At 33.5% G+C, this 15,073-nt stretch overlaps 1 protein-coding gene and 1 long non-coding RNA gene across 5 annotated transcripts in view; one reads left to right on the forward strand and one right to left on the reverse strand.

Moving 5' to 3' along the window:
• LOC126715895 (potassium channel AKT2/3) overlaps positions 1 to 15,073 on the forward strand; it is a 66,061-nt gene that overhangs the window by 23,645 nt on the left and 27,343 nt on the right. The window lies entirely within an intron of this gene.
• On the reverse strand, positions 4,548 to 7,791 carry LOC126715896 (uncharacterized). Of its 3 annotated transcripts, XR_007651951.1 has the most exons (4): positions 6,960 to 7,204; positions 5,816 to 5,881; positions 4,966 to 5,189; positions 4,548 to 4,865 (listed from the first exon to the last, which is right to left on the reverse strand). It is a non-coding gene; the product is annotated as an uncharacterized LOC126715896 (long non-coding RNA). The 3 variants fall into 3 exon arrangements; XR_007651949.1 differs by lacking the exons at positions 5,816 to 5,881; positions 6,960 to 7,204 and adding an exon at positions 7,539 to 7,791; XR_007651950.1 differs by lacking the exon at positions 5,816 to 5,881 and having other exon boundaries at positions 6,960 to 7,194.

A 15,073-nucleotide genomic window follows, 5' to 3' on the forward strand; every position in this document is an offset into this window, starting at 1 on the left:
CTACTACATGCAAAGTGATCAAAATAATCTAGGAATCCCCAAAATGAATAAAATACCTTCAAAATCTTTAATATGATTGAAATGTCATTAAAACCACCAAAATGACAAATATATGCCCTAAAACCATTGACATCATGAAAATACCCCCTTGAAACCTCCAAAATGACAACCTTATATCTTAGAACTTTAGGAATCACCTCCAAACTTTTAAAAGTCACAAAAAAAAAAAAAAAAAAAAAAACTTTCAAGTTTCATATGGAAGGTTCAAGTGTTTGTCGGTATGCATATGAATGTGTAAGCTTAGTTAAATAATTTTTGTTAAGTATTTTATTTATTTATGCTACTGCATTATTATTTTAATTGTGCTTATTAGTGTAATTTTCAATAATTTACTTTGATTTTACTTATTTATTAAGTTAATTTTGTTGTAATATATAAAATATGGGAACATTTGTGATTTTTCATAGAGCCAAATGCCAAAAAAATGTTTTCTAGATAATTTGCATGAACACAGCCAAACTCCATGAAACAAACAATTTTTCCATTCAACTGAAAAAAATTTCCTTAAAAAAAAAATATTTATGTCAAAATAAACAAAACCTAAATCTTGTTGTGCGTGCTAGTATATATGACCAGCTTATTTACTCAAAAGTGAAGTAAAAAGTGATTTTATTGGAATAAAATCACTTTTTGCCTAACTTTTGAGCAAATAAACTGACAATAAATAAGCTGATTAAATGGACATTAATGATAAGAACATGACAATTCCTTTACATCCACAAGGTTCGGTTGCGACTTGCAAATGTATTAATTTTTGTAAAGGTATTTTATATCCAAATCTCTTCGAATATCCGATCAATCTTCCGAGATTCCTATATTCCGATCTTATTCGAAATGGGGAATTACATGAACAAATCTCTAGATGACAAAGACAGCATGCATGATGAATCTATGGTAGAATTGTACCATAAAAGGATTTTTTTTTTTTCATGTCCTATAAAAGCTATAAAATAAAACAAACAAAATTAAAGAGCATGGACCCTTTTCATATCAACTTGGGCGCATTTGTCAATTTTTAAAGTGAGCTTCCCAGCAGGTTCAGCTAGAGAGTGGAGAATTTTAGTTGTCACCATCATTGCATATTTAGATGCGGTAGTCATTACAATCAAAGCTGTCCGCACTACAAGAAAAAGGGGCTATTGCAGCGGGCCAGAAGCGCCGCTAAAGCCCAAAAAAGTGCTGCTAAAGGTACATTTGACCAATAGCAGCAGGTGCTATTGCGGCGGGCTGTCCCGCCAGTGCTGCAGTGCCACTATAGGTCGATTGCGGCGGTCGCAAAAAGCGCTGCAATAGATCTACCATTTAGCGGTGCTTTTGGTCTATTGCGGCGGGCTTTGCCATACAGGTCAAATGGCCTTTTAGTGGCAGGATAGGCCCGCCACTATAGGGCTTCATGTACAACATACCTTATGTACCTTTTAGCGGCGGTTACGCCCGCCGCTATATGTGTGAAACTTTAGCGGCGGGCTATAAAAGCCACTATAAGTCTTCAATTATATCATAATTTTAGTACTTCAGCGGCTGTTTTTGCCCGCCGCTATAGGTTTTTTTTTTTTCCTTCCCGGGTTCTAAAACCACATTTCTATTACAAATAACCTGTAATAATTTTAACTCCTCTAAGACAATACCACAAATGTAATTAGATAACACCACAAATGTCTCCAAACTAACATTATATTAACATAGAAATATATTATCAAATACATAATATTGTCTCTAACCATCATCAGAGTTCCAAGCTAATACCACAGTCAAAGTTCCAAAGTGTTTAAAAATATCCTTCAACACTTCCAAAAATTGCAGTTGTTCAAACTACAAGGCTTTACTTCCTTAACATGTCTAAGGACAAACATTAATTCTAAGATTTTGTTTAAATTATATATTTTAAAGGAAAAATATTGCAATCTTAATTGCTTGTATATAAGAAGCCTATTAAGTTAAATTTTACTTTAAAAGTTAAAATATAAATATATTGACTAAAAGCAATAAAGGAGAATAATAGAACAACTGGTTGACGAATACCAAGCACATGTTCTATAGCATAGACAATAAACTCTCAATAGGTGATGAGACTTCTACGTAAAAGCCAAAAGATGCTTCATCAATTGAGGTCTTGAAATTTCATAAGTCTAAAGAGACCATGCAAGGCATTTATAGAATCTTGTATAACAATGCAGTCAACGCCAAACTGACAATCATTACAAAGCACACAACACAAACAACAAGAGTAAAAAAAATCCAGACCATGGTATGATATTTCCACAAGTCAGAGGCGCAGCTCAAGCCCTTTATATCTTTGTTGATATCATGAAAACATAATCCAAATCCATTAATTATTTACATATATAGAAATATTGTTCCTCAACAAGTATAACATGCATCTTTAATTAAAATAATAATAAGGAAAAAATAAAGTTGAGGCCAGTGCGCAAAAGGCATCTTTATATAACCTTATTTTTCCCCCTTTAAAGCTAACATCACAAATAAGGAACCAACAGAGTTAAGTTGTATCCCCATGTGAGGATCCCACCTTTGGATGCCAATTTCTACATGCCCCAAGTAATCTTAACTCCCTAATAATCATATTGACAATATAAGTCATAGAACCGTAATTTTTTTTATTGGTAATGCTTTTAAAAGCGGAAGAGATTCCATTTGAGCTAGTGCTCATTAACAAGTCCTTTTTTATTATCAAAAAAAAAAAAAGGACCACTTTTAATATTTCTAGGGAAATAGAAGAAAATTTTAATTTTCACCCAGCTGGCAATTACCATAATACATGGAAGAATCCCATCTCTAAAGACAAAAATCTGTGACTCCAGCTATGATTTTAAGGACTACCTTTCTCTTCATTCATATGCTTGGCCCTAATCTAATTCAGTGCCCAAAATTCCACATAGCTAGACTCGTACCGCATCAAATAGAAACTTCCATAGTTTCTCTTTGGAACAAACAACAGTCAACAGCTAACCATACTTCAAAACACAAAGAATTACACACCTAGGTGATTAGTTTACCAGGACTTTAAACCTCTACAACTACAACCAGAATATAATAAATTCAGAATCGCTCATCTATTGAACGTCCAAATTTACTTCCACAATAACAAATGCATGAGTAGGTTATGGAAACAGTAATGGGCACATCACCATGACTGAATTGATGAACTAATCATTCAATCATTCAAAATACCCAACAATCATGTGAAAGAATAAAAGGTAAAAACCCATCAAGAAATCAATTGCGAACTAAAAAGAACCCCAAAACCAATACACAATAATTTTTTTCAAACATATTTTCTGATTCTACAATAACCAATTACCAACATAAAAAAAAAAAAAAAAAAATATATATATATATATATATATAAAATAAAAAACACTCCTGTGTATAAAACTAACTTTGCAGTATAACAGAGTACTTCATTACTCTTTCTCTATTACTCCTCTGCTGAGGGACAGGGTACTTGGTGAGTAAAGCAAACACTAAATATTAATCAAAAGTTTGAACTTTGACAAAAAGGTTAAAAAGAAAAGAGTATCACAACCCCTGTTTGCTTGCCAAGAAAACCAAATAAAACAACAAAAGAGTTGCAAATTTCAAATCTTTTTAAGCAAACCAAACCCACAGAAACCAACGCATGGTAGAGCCCAAAAACATTAATTTCCTTTTCTTGGCTTTCCGTCCAATTTATCAGCAATCAAACAGCAAACAAAACAAATCAAATTCTTTTACAAAAAAAAAAAAAAAAAAAAAGGAAACTTTCGATTCTAGAAGTTTACAATTGTGTTCAAAACACTCCGTACATAACAGTTTACCACTTATAATTTGTTCCAAAAGCATTTCTCACTTTTAGGTATTGTGATTTCTTTTCTTCTTCTTTTTTTTTTTTTTGGTTCCTACTCCTACTCCACCATGTCACAGTATGGTGATATTATCCCTGCCCAGAATAACAATAAAAAGAAGAGCATTGCAAAAATCACCCTAAAGGAAAAAGCAAACCGCTTACGGTCTTAAAGCCAGAAGAACCAAGACACTAAAAGGTGCAAAAGAAATGTTTAGAAATGACAAGAGGGGTTTTTAGTTAATTACATAAAAATCTGTATAAAATCAAACCAGTATCACATTTCTAATGTAATTCAATCCATCCTGTTAAGGTCATAAAACGTAATACTTGAAGACAATTCTAACCAAGAAAAAAGTGTTGATCTAATAAATTAAACATATTTAAAAGATAATAAGATTAAAGAACAAAAACTATGTAATAATAATAATAATAATAATCGATTGAGCTGTTCTTAATCACAAAAACGTTATATTGGTTTGACCTTAACCATTAAATGCAATCTATCAATCCTTTTACTACCTGTTTTCATTTGTCTGTATATCTTTAATCTAAACCACTCTAACAATAATGCTCAGAAGGACATTTTAGTCACATGCTAAACCAACCCAGCAAGATGATGAAAATAAATTCTATTACGAACTCATAATGAAAACAAATTCTTATTCATTTAACAGCTTCACATATGTAAAAAATTTTCATATTGAGAAAAAAATTTAAGAACACTTAAAATGAACTTTAAACTAATGTCAATAAACTATTTTCTTTTGTCCTAAGTTGTTAAAAAAGAAGACACAATAAAATGAACAAGGATTTTGTAAAGCTTACAGAATCACTAATACAGCAATCCCAAACTCTGGCATTGTGACCAAACAGCACAACACCATCAAGTTCAGGCGCAATAGAATACCCAGGCTTGTCAGAACCATTTCTTTCAGTATGAACCACCCAAACACGAGCACTGCACAAATCAAGAAACCGGTTATTGTGTGGAATCACTCCTCCAAGATAAAGAACAAGTAGTAACAATTAGAATGGTATTAATGAAGAAACTAATTCACCTATGATCATCAGAGACAGATACCAGATTGGAACCATCAGAGGACCAGGTTATGCGGAAGATTGATCCTCCATGACCAGCAAGTTTATCCATATGAACAGCTTCAAACTGCTGATAATGAAATAGGACATGGTTGGAAAATGGATAGCTTTAATCAATATGGTCTTCCATAGGACTTGTCGAAGATGGAGCATTATACTTAGGAACCACCTTCCATACAAGAATCTGAAAGAATCATTTTTGTCTCAAAGGGTTAGGAATAACATAAAGACCAAGGTCAAAAGCCTCTTTTAAAAACTATAAGGATTATGGTAATTATAAGATAAGTACGATAGTCTCTAGTAGATGATAAATCAGCTCCACTAATAGCATGGGACTAAAATTTTATAATCAGGGAAATGACTAGTTCCCTTTCCTTTTATCCATCCTGAAGGAGGAATTCAATCACTGGAGACTCTGTAGACATGCTAGGAGTGACCATAGAATAAGACTTATTAAAAGAGGAAAAAGTGACCATACAATAAGAAAATTAACAATGATAGTATTAGAAAAATTACAATGCTCAATATAAAGATGTTCTTTTATTACTACATTACAAAGCATGTTAATTTCTGAATTGAACTTAGACTATTTTTATGTCCATGTGTGTGTGTGTGAGTTTATTGATGGAATCAAAACCTCAGAGTTGGGTGAGATTGATGAAGGTTAAAACTATGAAACCATATACATATATACGTATAAATCCAGAATCCAAAAGTAACGAAGCTGAAAGAAAATCCAGAATCCAAAAGTAACGAAGCTGAAAGAAAATCATCATAAGAAGAGATCAGCCACCACATTAAAAATAGTACCAGATGCAATACGAAGAGCTTCGATATTGTCACCCCATAGCCTCATGGAATAAAGGAGGCACCTTTCTACAGTTCAATGAAAAATTAAGCAAGAAGAGTTGAATAAAAAACAAATAAAATAAAATATTGAACAAAAGAAAAAGGCAGTTTTTTGCAACTATTTTTGGCTAATTTATGAGGCAACGAAATATGAAATATGGAATTCCAATAACTAAGTTTATGCGAATCCATCACTTTGAACACAATTGTAAAAGCCCCCTTTTTTTTTTGAATTTTACAAATCAAATTCATCACGCTCTATAATGGCGAATTAGGTGATGATTGATAATAACTATGACCAATACTCTAACACAAATAAGGCACCGACAAATTTTGTGACCAAACCCATTATTTAAAAAAAAAACCACCACCAGGCCCTAATCCCAAATTTTGGGGTCATTTTTGAGGACGCCCCAACATGTATCTGTAGTAGATCCATTTATAACAAAGTAACTTAAAATTTTATAATGGCATTAACCTATTGCAAGTCTGCAAACCAACCCTCCTTTTTTTCCAAACTTGGGACCGACACTCAAAATTAATGAAAAACCAGTTAAACCTATGAAACAAAGATGCCCAGATATGCTTTTTTTCACTTGAACGAGTTAAATCCTAAAAAACATGCAAACCCAGAACTGGTTTCTAATCAACTGAAATAAAACTCAAAAAGTCTGAAACATAGAATTTAAGGAAAATTTTAGTCTTGGATAAAGCCCTGTCCATCCAATTTACAATACTAAACCCACAAACCCGAATCAAAAAACAAGAAGAAAACTTTCCTAATAATAAAGTAAAAGACTCACAGAACCCAAAAAAGGAAACAAAAGCGTAATTGGGATTCAGAGAAAACGAAGGGAAAGTCAAGCAGATACATTTCCATTCAACAAAACACCAAAATCAGCTCAGTAAGTTCTGTAACCCCAAGTGACCACTAAAGGCCAACTCAACTCCATTTTTATCTTTCTTCCAAAAAAAAAAAGTTAACTTTGGTTCACTATTCATAAACGAAAAAAATCCCATTTAGATCAATTCAATGGGTATCACAAACTAGCAATGCATCTTTTGAAAATCAAATCAAGCAAAGTTTTTGAAAAGCAAACACTACCTTATTGAATGAGTGGCAAAGCTGAGATAGAGCAAACAAAAGCCCTTTAAAAAACCAGTGTGAAAATTGCTGAACGAAGAAAAAAAAAACACACTTCTGTAGATTTCTTTTCTTTTATTTAGCTATCAGTTCTAATCCAATTGCTTCTCTATATTCTCTCACTCTCTCTTCCACTGTGCTCAATGCTTAGCAGTTAGCAATTACAACAGTTAATTTCATAGTTCACAATTAATCACAATTAATAATTCAATTCAATTCAAATGAAATACACCAATGAAATTGTTTCTTACATTAAATTGACTACAACCGAGGAATCTTCTTCCATAATTACTAGATTTACGACTTGTTCGTAGGACACAATTCTCATGGGTACATAAATGGCCATCTAAGGCATGGTAGAAACCACTAGTTGTAGACCCATTGCCAGTTGAAGACATAGCAAGCAAAAACCCAATTTCAAAAAAGAATTTTAAAACCCTAAGTTTCAAAAATTAAAAGGATCTACTTAAAATCAGATGAACAAAGCATATGACAGTAAAAGAAAACCAAAACTTGAAGCTGACAAAGTCAAGAACTCACCCAATCAAGAGAAGACGAATGGAACAAGCACCAAAAATAAAAAATTCTATTTGCAACAGCTCAAATGCTGAACAATGTGTCTCCTTCTTGCTCGGTTTGCTTGCATGATCAAAACCTAGGAGTTTCTCAATCCATTATCTCAAGCACATTGTATTGTGATCTTCGTTTGGTGAGCACGTTGGATGAGAGTGTGTTTTGGGAGTGAGGAGTGTTTGATCTGTTTTAGGTTCTGTTTTTTATGAGTTTATGTGTTAGAGTAACGTCTGCATTGGAGGTGGTTTACGGAGGAGTAACAGAGGGAATCATAGGTGGGTAAAGTGTCAAAAATGAAACCACAGATAAGCAAACCAAATTAGATGCAAACTACAGGTGGGTAAAGTGTAATTATCCCTTTTAAAAACTAATATGGGTAAAGTGTAATTATCCCTTTTGAAAACTAATATTGAAACTCTTTTGCCTAACAGCTGCAAGCTCCACTACTAAGATCTACAATTAAAAGCTCTATTTTTTAAGAGCAATATCATTTTGAACACTTAACGTAATTAAGCAACTGTGCAAAACTGCAAAAAAGGCTACCCCCACTAAAACGTGTTTTGCAGTGACTCGAATTAAAATTAGAATAAAGTATATTTGTTACACTGACAATAACATTTATTACAGGAGTTGGAGTCTCATGGAAATTAACCAAACTGAAAGCCTAAAATTTTGTGTGGGTCAGAAGCCCCAAGATAGTCATAGAGCTGTTGGTGTAAACTAACCAAACTCTTATGTTTGTTTTAATTTAAAATTATCAATATATTTTTATCATTTTTTATGTAAATTTTTTAAAACTTCTTCTTATCTCATTGTTGAGGGCCATTTGTGAGAATCCAAGTGGAAAGAAAGAAAGCCCAATAACAAGGGCAGCAAAGAATTGGCAAAGCAAATAGCAAAACCATCAGGCCCAAGCGGCAGGATAACGTATCACAGGCCCAAGAAATAAACAAATGGGCCTTGAAGAGGCAAGTGGGCTTAAAGAAGCCCGGAAAGAGAGAAATAGCATCTCATGGGCAGTGTATGAGTTAGAAAAGCGAGAAAAGGCCGCCGCAAACCCAAAGTAATGCAAACTAAGAAAGTAAAGGGTTTATGGCAGGCCCATAAATTCCAATGATGAGAATAAGGTTATTGGGCCAGGGAAGCCCAATGAAGTTAGTAAAAACTCATGGGAATGCAGAATTAGCAAAAGGGCCGAGGAAGCCCAAAGAAAGCAAACGGGCCAAGGATGCCCAAGGGAAAGACAAAAGGGACACAGGAGCCTATAAATAAGAGCAAACCAGTGGTCATGCCAAGCCACTGGGAGAAGGAGTAAACAGTTGGCCTAAAAGAGACCCAGCAGGATTAAATCATTACAGCAGGAATAACAGAACGATATGGTAAGAAATGAGGGAAACCAAGGAGTGGGCCAAAAGAAATGTAAGGCCCATCATCAAATAAAGCCCAGCTCCTGAGAGGAGTAGGAAAATAAAAAGCAACCCACATAAAAGGTCAAAAAACACAGACAGTGAGCCTCCAAATCACGGCAGACGAATGAGTAGCAGGCAGGTTTTGGACACATATGGAATGAAGGCACGCGCAACGCCCAGGCACTACTAGCCTGTACCCAGTCAATACAGAGCATGGTGAGGTCGGGGGGTCAGAGATTCAGAGAGCATGGTTTGGTGGTGGGGAAAGGGGAAAAATCTATTTTGAAGGTTTCGGCTCAGGCACTTGTGGGGAGATGTCCTGCTGGGATGGCTTACTACCCAAAAGAGGCAAGCTGAGTTGGAACCATTAGGTGCATACCATGAGAGATAGGGAAAGAGAAATAACCCAGACCGTAGCAGGAAAGGGTGCCACGGCAGACTAGCAAACAAAATAATCTTCCTTGTCTAGTGATGGGAGGGCGACACACAGACGGAACAGTGATGGTCGACCAGTACACCTAGACTAGACAAAAGAAGTTAAAGGTTAAAACAGTAAAATCTGGTCACGGCAGGTACTATAAAAGGAGGGTCTTGCCGTGAATAGAGGGGGGGAGGAACGACGGGAACTTTGACTAAGAGATAGAAAACTTAAAAGAAATAGCAAAGAAAACGAGTGAGAACAGAAAGAAAGAAAGAAAACCACAAGAAAGAAAGAAAAAGTGAGAATTAGAACGGTGGGTATGCACCGGTAGATTGGTCCCTTCTCTCCCTCATGAAATCCGGCTCTCTGTGAAAACCTCAAGAACATCTGTGCAGAAAAACCACTCAGGGCCATTTCCCTCAGGACAGTTAATCTCCACGACATGACCTTTTTCCTGAGAGATTGACTACGTTGAGAAGGAACGTTCTTTCCTTTGTGGCCCTACTCCCGCGGATTGGATTTTGGGTTGATTTCCCTAATATTCTGACTAACCCATGCGTATTAATATTTGATGTTCTCTGTTATGTTCTTTCCCTTCCGCAAAGAAAACGATTAATATTGCTGTCGTATTTGAGTTCAAGGGCTGTTCAGTCATTTCCCCACTAAGTGGCTAGATATTTTTTGTTTATTTTATTATTATTATGTCTGCCTACCACGATTTGCCTGAAACAGTTTTGTCTGTTGTGAACACGTTCCTGGCAGACCTGGCCTAGTTTGCGCACAAGCCGGACCTACTTAAGCTGAAGCTGGACTGTTCCCAACTCTCTTATCCAGAAAATTTGGGCTTAGTGCAGCAGGAGGCAGCCCAACACCACTAGCACAGCCCACCACCTTACACTCATCATTTTTACACAATTGAATTTTTAAACAAAATAAAAATAAGTTCATACAAACCTTTTCTAATTCTATAAGACCCCAATAACATAACAACTAAGAGAAAAATATCCAGTTGATAATTGCATGGAAAGCATTTTTTTTTTTTTTGGATGAACAAAAAAATAAGTAAAGGAACAACTTGAATTAGTGTATTTCACCTAAGCGTAGCTATAATGACATCTTATTCACTAGACCCGGGTCTGCGGAGCAGAAAAAGAAATTTTATCTTAAAAGAGAAATTTTCATTTCATTTTTAATGTCAAAATTAAATAAAGGGAAGCTTATTACATGCTGTGATGCCCATGAAAGGGATGAATCTTCACCTTGGTGGCCATATTTCTAGTGGGGACTCATATCTCTTCCAATTAATTGTGGCCATGCAACATACACATTAAAAAAAAAAGGTTTTCTGGCACATCACACAATAAAGTTGGAATTATACTGAGAGAGAAAGAGATAGATAGAGAGGGCCCTTATTGTCCTTACCCATGAACAAGGCCAAAAATTTCACACTCCCACCATTTCTATTTGAAATCTTATCACAATCACAAAGCATATATTGATCAAAGCATATAAGAGCTTTAATAATAGAGCTTTAGGGGTCAAAAAGTGCTTTAAGCCTATTAAAATTCTTTTAATTAAAATTGTTGACAATTTCAATAGGAGCTTTTTGAAAGAAAGAAAAAAAAAAAAAATCTCTACATTTCATGGTTCACAAGGATGGAGCCAAGATTTTTCTTTGGAGGGGCCAAAGCATAAAATAATTTTTTTTTAATTTAAAATTAAGAAATATATTAAAATTTAATACTAAATTAATATATAAAAATAAAATTAGAATTCATTCAATATTAACAATATATATGTATATTAAAAGTGAAAACTCAGAGAAAATTCAATTTGATTTCAATTAAATTCTTAATTTTGAGTCACGTGTCGCATCTAATTTTAAATTTTTGTGCTAAGTAAATTATTAAGTGTAAAAATTGAAGAGCCCGAATCAAATTAGATTCTAAATTGAATTTTAATTGGAGTCTAATTTTACGCTACATATCCATCTAATTTTTAAATTTTTGTGGCAAGTAAATTATTAGGTGCGAAAATTGAAGAGTCTAAATTCAATTAAATTCTAAATAATATATATATATATATATATACATATATATGTATGTATGTATATGTATATATAAAATAAGAAACCATTATATATTTAAGAAATGTATAGTTTAAAAAATGTGTAAACTAATACCATGTATAATTTAAATCTCTATTAAAAAAATGTATAATTTGAACAGTATAATTGTAATTGTTTTTAATTATACCGTGTATATACACGAGATTATACACTAATATAAATAAAAGCAAAATATATAATGACTCTTTATTAATGCATTTTTACTCAATTATTTGTGATCTATCAAAATGGAATTCGATGTTATTTTAATCACAAAAATTATCTATTTGTAATTGTAGGGGCTAGGGTCCAAAATAATGTATTGGGCCTTGGGTCTTGTCTGAGGATACTAACAAGTCCGAGGAGAAGAATAAGACTTAAATGATCCACATTACAAGTCTCATTAGTGGGAAACAAAGGGAAAAAGGTCCGAGGAGGAACTCCTCCTCGGATACGACAAACGCAGACCAAGTGTGTACTTTAGCAGTTGAAGTGCGCCCCCTAAACACGTGAGAGAGAAGAAAACTCAAAATATTTAAGGAAAAGCTGCCGCCACCACCACATTAAATGCACTGCAGCTACTTTTCTAGCCGCATTAATGTGGAGAAGACCCCTGAACAGTGCTACCTTGGCTGCCACAACTCACAGAGGGCTAAAAGGGGTGTCTGATGGAATGGGTACTCAAGTGGGGATCTAGATGATCAACAAGTGTAAGGTCCAGATGATCAGAAAGGAGCTATATAATGAGGAAGAGCCCCCATGAAGAAGAGGAGGCAAAAAAAAAAGTGAGAGAGAATACTGTAGCATGCTAAACAATCTTAATATTGTGGTCTGTATATGTCAAATTCTGGTCTCCTCGGACCGAATTTCCTTTGGCAATAATGGCTTTTATTTGTGTTTGATTGATTTTTAATTCCATGTTAGTCGTTGCCCAACTCATCTAGACCTAGTTCTTTGACCCATACTCTACAAAATTCATTGTATTGAACTTATTAGACCAGGATTCCATACATTTGGGCTTGGAATCCAAATCTTGCCTTTACAGTAATTTTTGTACTAAATGCAGTATAATTTTTATTTTAATGCTCAAAATAAAAGAATTCTTTAGAAAACTATATTTTATTGCAAAACTTACTTTTGACAATATTCATGACAAAAAGTACTAATGCCATCATTGCATTAGAAATTAGAAGAGTAAGTAGAAGTACGAGTATTCTATATATAAAGAAAATGCAACCATGAAAATTGTGTTGGCAACACATAAAACACACATTTTTTCTTAAAAATACATACTCATGTTAAATATTTAATTGTGTTTTTTTACTTTTGAAAATATGTTATTAGAAGCATAGTCTAAAATTTTTTTTACATTAAAAATACTAACACGTATTTTTACAATCCATTCAAATCATTTTAAACACTAATATTAAAACTCTTTTTGCCAAACCGCCCAAGCTCCACTGCTAAGATATCTACAGTTAAAAGCTCTATTTTTTAAGAGCAATATCATATTGAACACTTAGGGTGAGTTTGGTTCAGCTTTTTGTAAAAGTGCATAATGAAAAAGTGGAGTTTTCAAAAAGTGTATAATGAAAAAGTGCATTTTTAAAAAAGCTAAGTGTTTGGTAAAAACTGTTAAAAAGTGTTTTTTGAAAAAACTGAGTGTTTGGCTAGCACTTATAAAAGTGGAGGTTTGAGTTGTAAATTACCAAAAATGACAAGATATATATATAAGTGAATTTTTTGTTTTAATTATCTCTCTTAATGCAAGTTATGGACACAATATTTTTACAAAAATTTCACAATAAAGTCTATATGACAAGTTGTTAATGGTAGATAAGAAAAATAATAATGTCATTAGTAGGTTCAAATGAGAACCAATAACAAATTACTGCGTAAAATTTATTATGAGAAGTGTTACGTTCACAACATTTTTCGTAATATTTTCACAACAAAATTTATGTGGAAAGTTGTTACTAGTTCTAATTTGAACCCACAACTGAAATTATTTTTTTACTAACCAATATTAACTAATAACAATCTGTTACTTAAAATTTATTGTGAAAATATTGTGAAAATATTATGATAGCATTTCTCAATTAGGATTTTTTATTTTTTATATTATTTTTCCTTTCTTCATTTTACTTTCAACCATACGTTTCATTTCTTTTTTTTTTCTTTTTTTTCTCCTCCACACACTGTCCACTATCTCTACCCCCTCTTTTACTCTCCTTTTCTCCCTCATTTAGAACGTTCCAGGAGCTCCATTCTCTCTTTCTTTCTCCAGCTCCCTCTCTTTTCTTTTTCTTTTTTTACTTGATTCCAAAACTCTCTCTGTGATAAGAAAATTTTCCTTTTCTCCCTCATTCAAGAACATTCCAGGGAGCTCTCATCTTCGTGCTGTTGCTCATCTTCATCCCCAACCCAGTCTAGATGGGTCAGCTGGCTTCTGTCCTTTGTCTTTTTTTTTTTTTTTTTTTTTTGCTTTTATTGTTATGATTTGATTAATTTTAAAACTGTGTTTTTGAGTTTGTATTCTGATAATCTGATTATGCTTGAGTTTAGAGATGTTTAAGAGAAAGATTGTTGTGTTTGTAGTGTTTGTTCTGTAGCAGAGTAGCACGGAGAGGCCCTTTGTAGCAGCACAATGGGCAATTTGGTAATTTAACACTGCCTCAACGGTAATATTGTTGAAACGCGCACGAACTTTCTGATTATGGACCTCCTGAGCTCCATTTTGCAAATGCGCGTTTTCTTTACAAACTCAAAACGCAACTTTTTCCAAAAAGTTGCGTTTTATACTTACCAAACACTAATTTGGAGCTGGCTTTTTTGAAAACGTGGCTTTTGGGTTATAAACGCTGAAACAAACGGGTACTTAAAGTAATTAAGCAACTGTGCAAAACTGCAAAACAGGCTGCCCCCACTAAAACGTGTTTTGCAGTGACTCGAATTAAAATGTGAATAAGGTATTTGTTACACTTACAATAACATTTATTAAGGAGTTGGAGGATCATGGATACTAATCAAACTGAAAGCCTAAAATTTGGTGTGGGTTAGAAGCACCAAGATAGTCATAGAGTTGTCGATGTAAATTAGGCCCCGTTTGGTAGAGCATTTTAAACACATATTTTTAATTTTTAAATAACATTACACCTATTTTCACATACTTTTTTATCCATACGTATTTCAAAAAAATACAAACAACATTACTTAAACTTCTCTATCAAATGGGCCATTAGCTTATGTTTGTTTTAATTTAAAATTATCAATATATTTTTATCATTTTTTATGTAAATTTTTTAAAACTTCTTATCTCATTTTTACACAATTGAATTTTTAAACAAAATAAAAATTAATAAAAATAAGTTCATACAAACCCTTTCTAATTCTATAAGACCCCAATAACATAACAACTAAAGAGAAAAATATCCAGTTGATAAATGCATGGAAAGCAATTTTTTTTTGGATGAACAAAAAAGTGAGTAGAGGGACAACTTGAATTGGCCTATTTCACCTAAGCATAGCTATAATGTCGTCTTATTCACTGGACCCGGGCTAGTGG

This window comes from Quercus robur, chromosome 2 (genome assembly GCF_932294415.1).
Source record: "Quercus robur chromosome 2, dhQueRobu3.1, whole genome shotgun sequence".
Lineage (NCBI taxonomy): Eukaryota > Viridiplantae > Streptophyta > Magnoliopsida > Fagales > Fagaceae > Quercus > Quercus robur.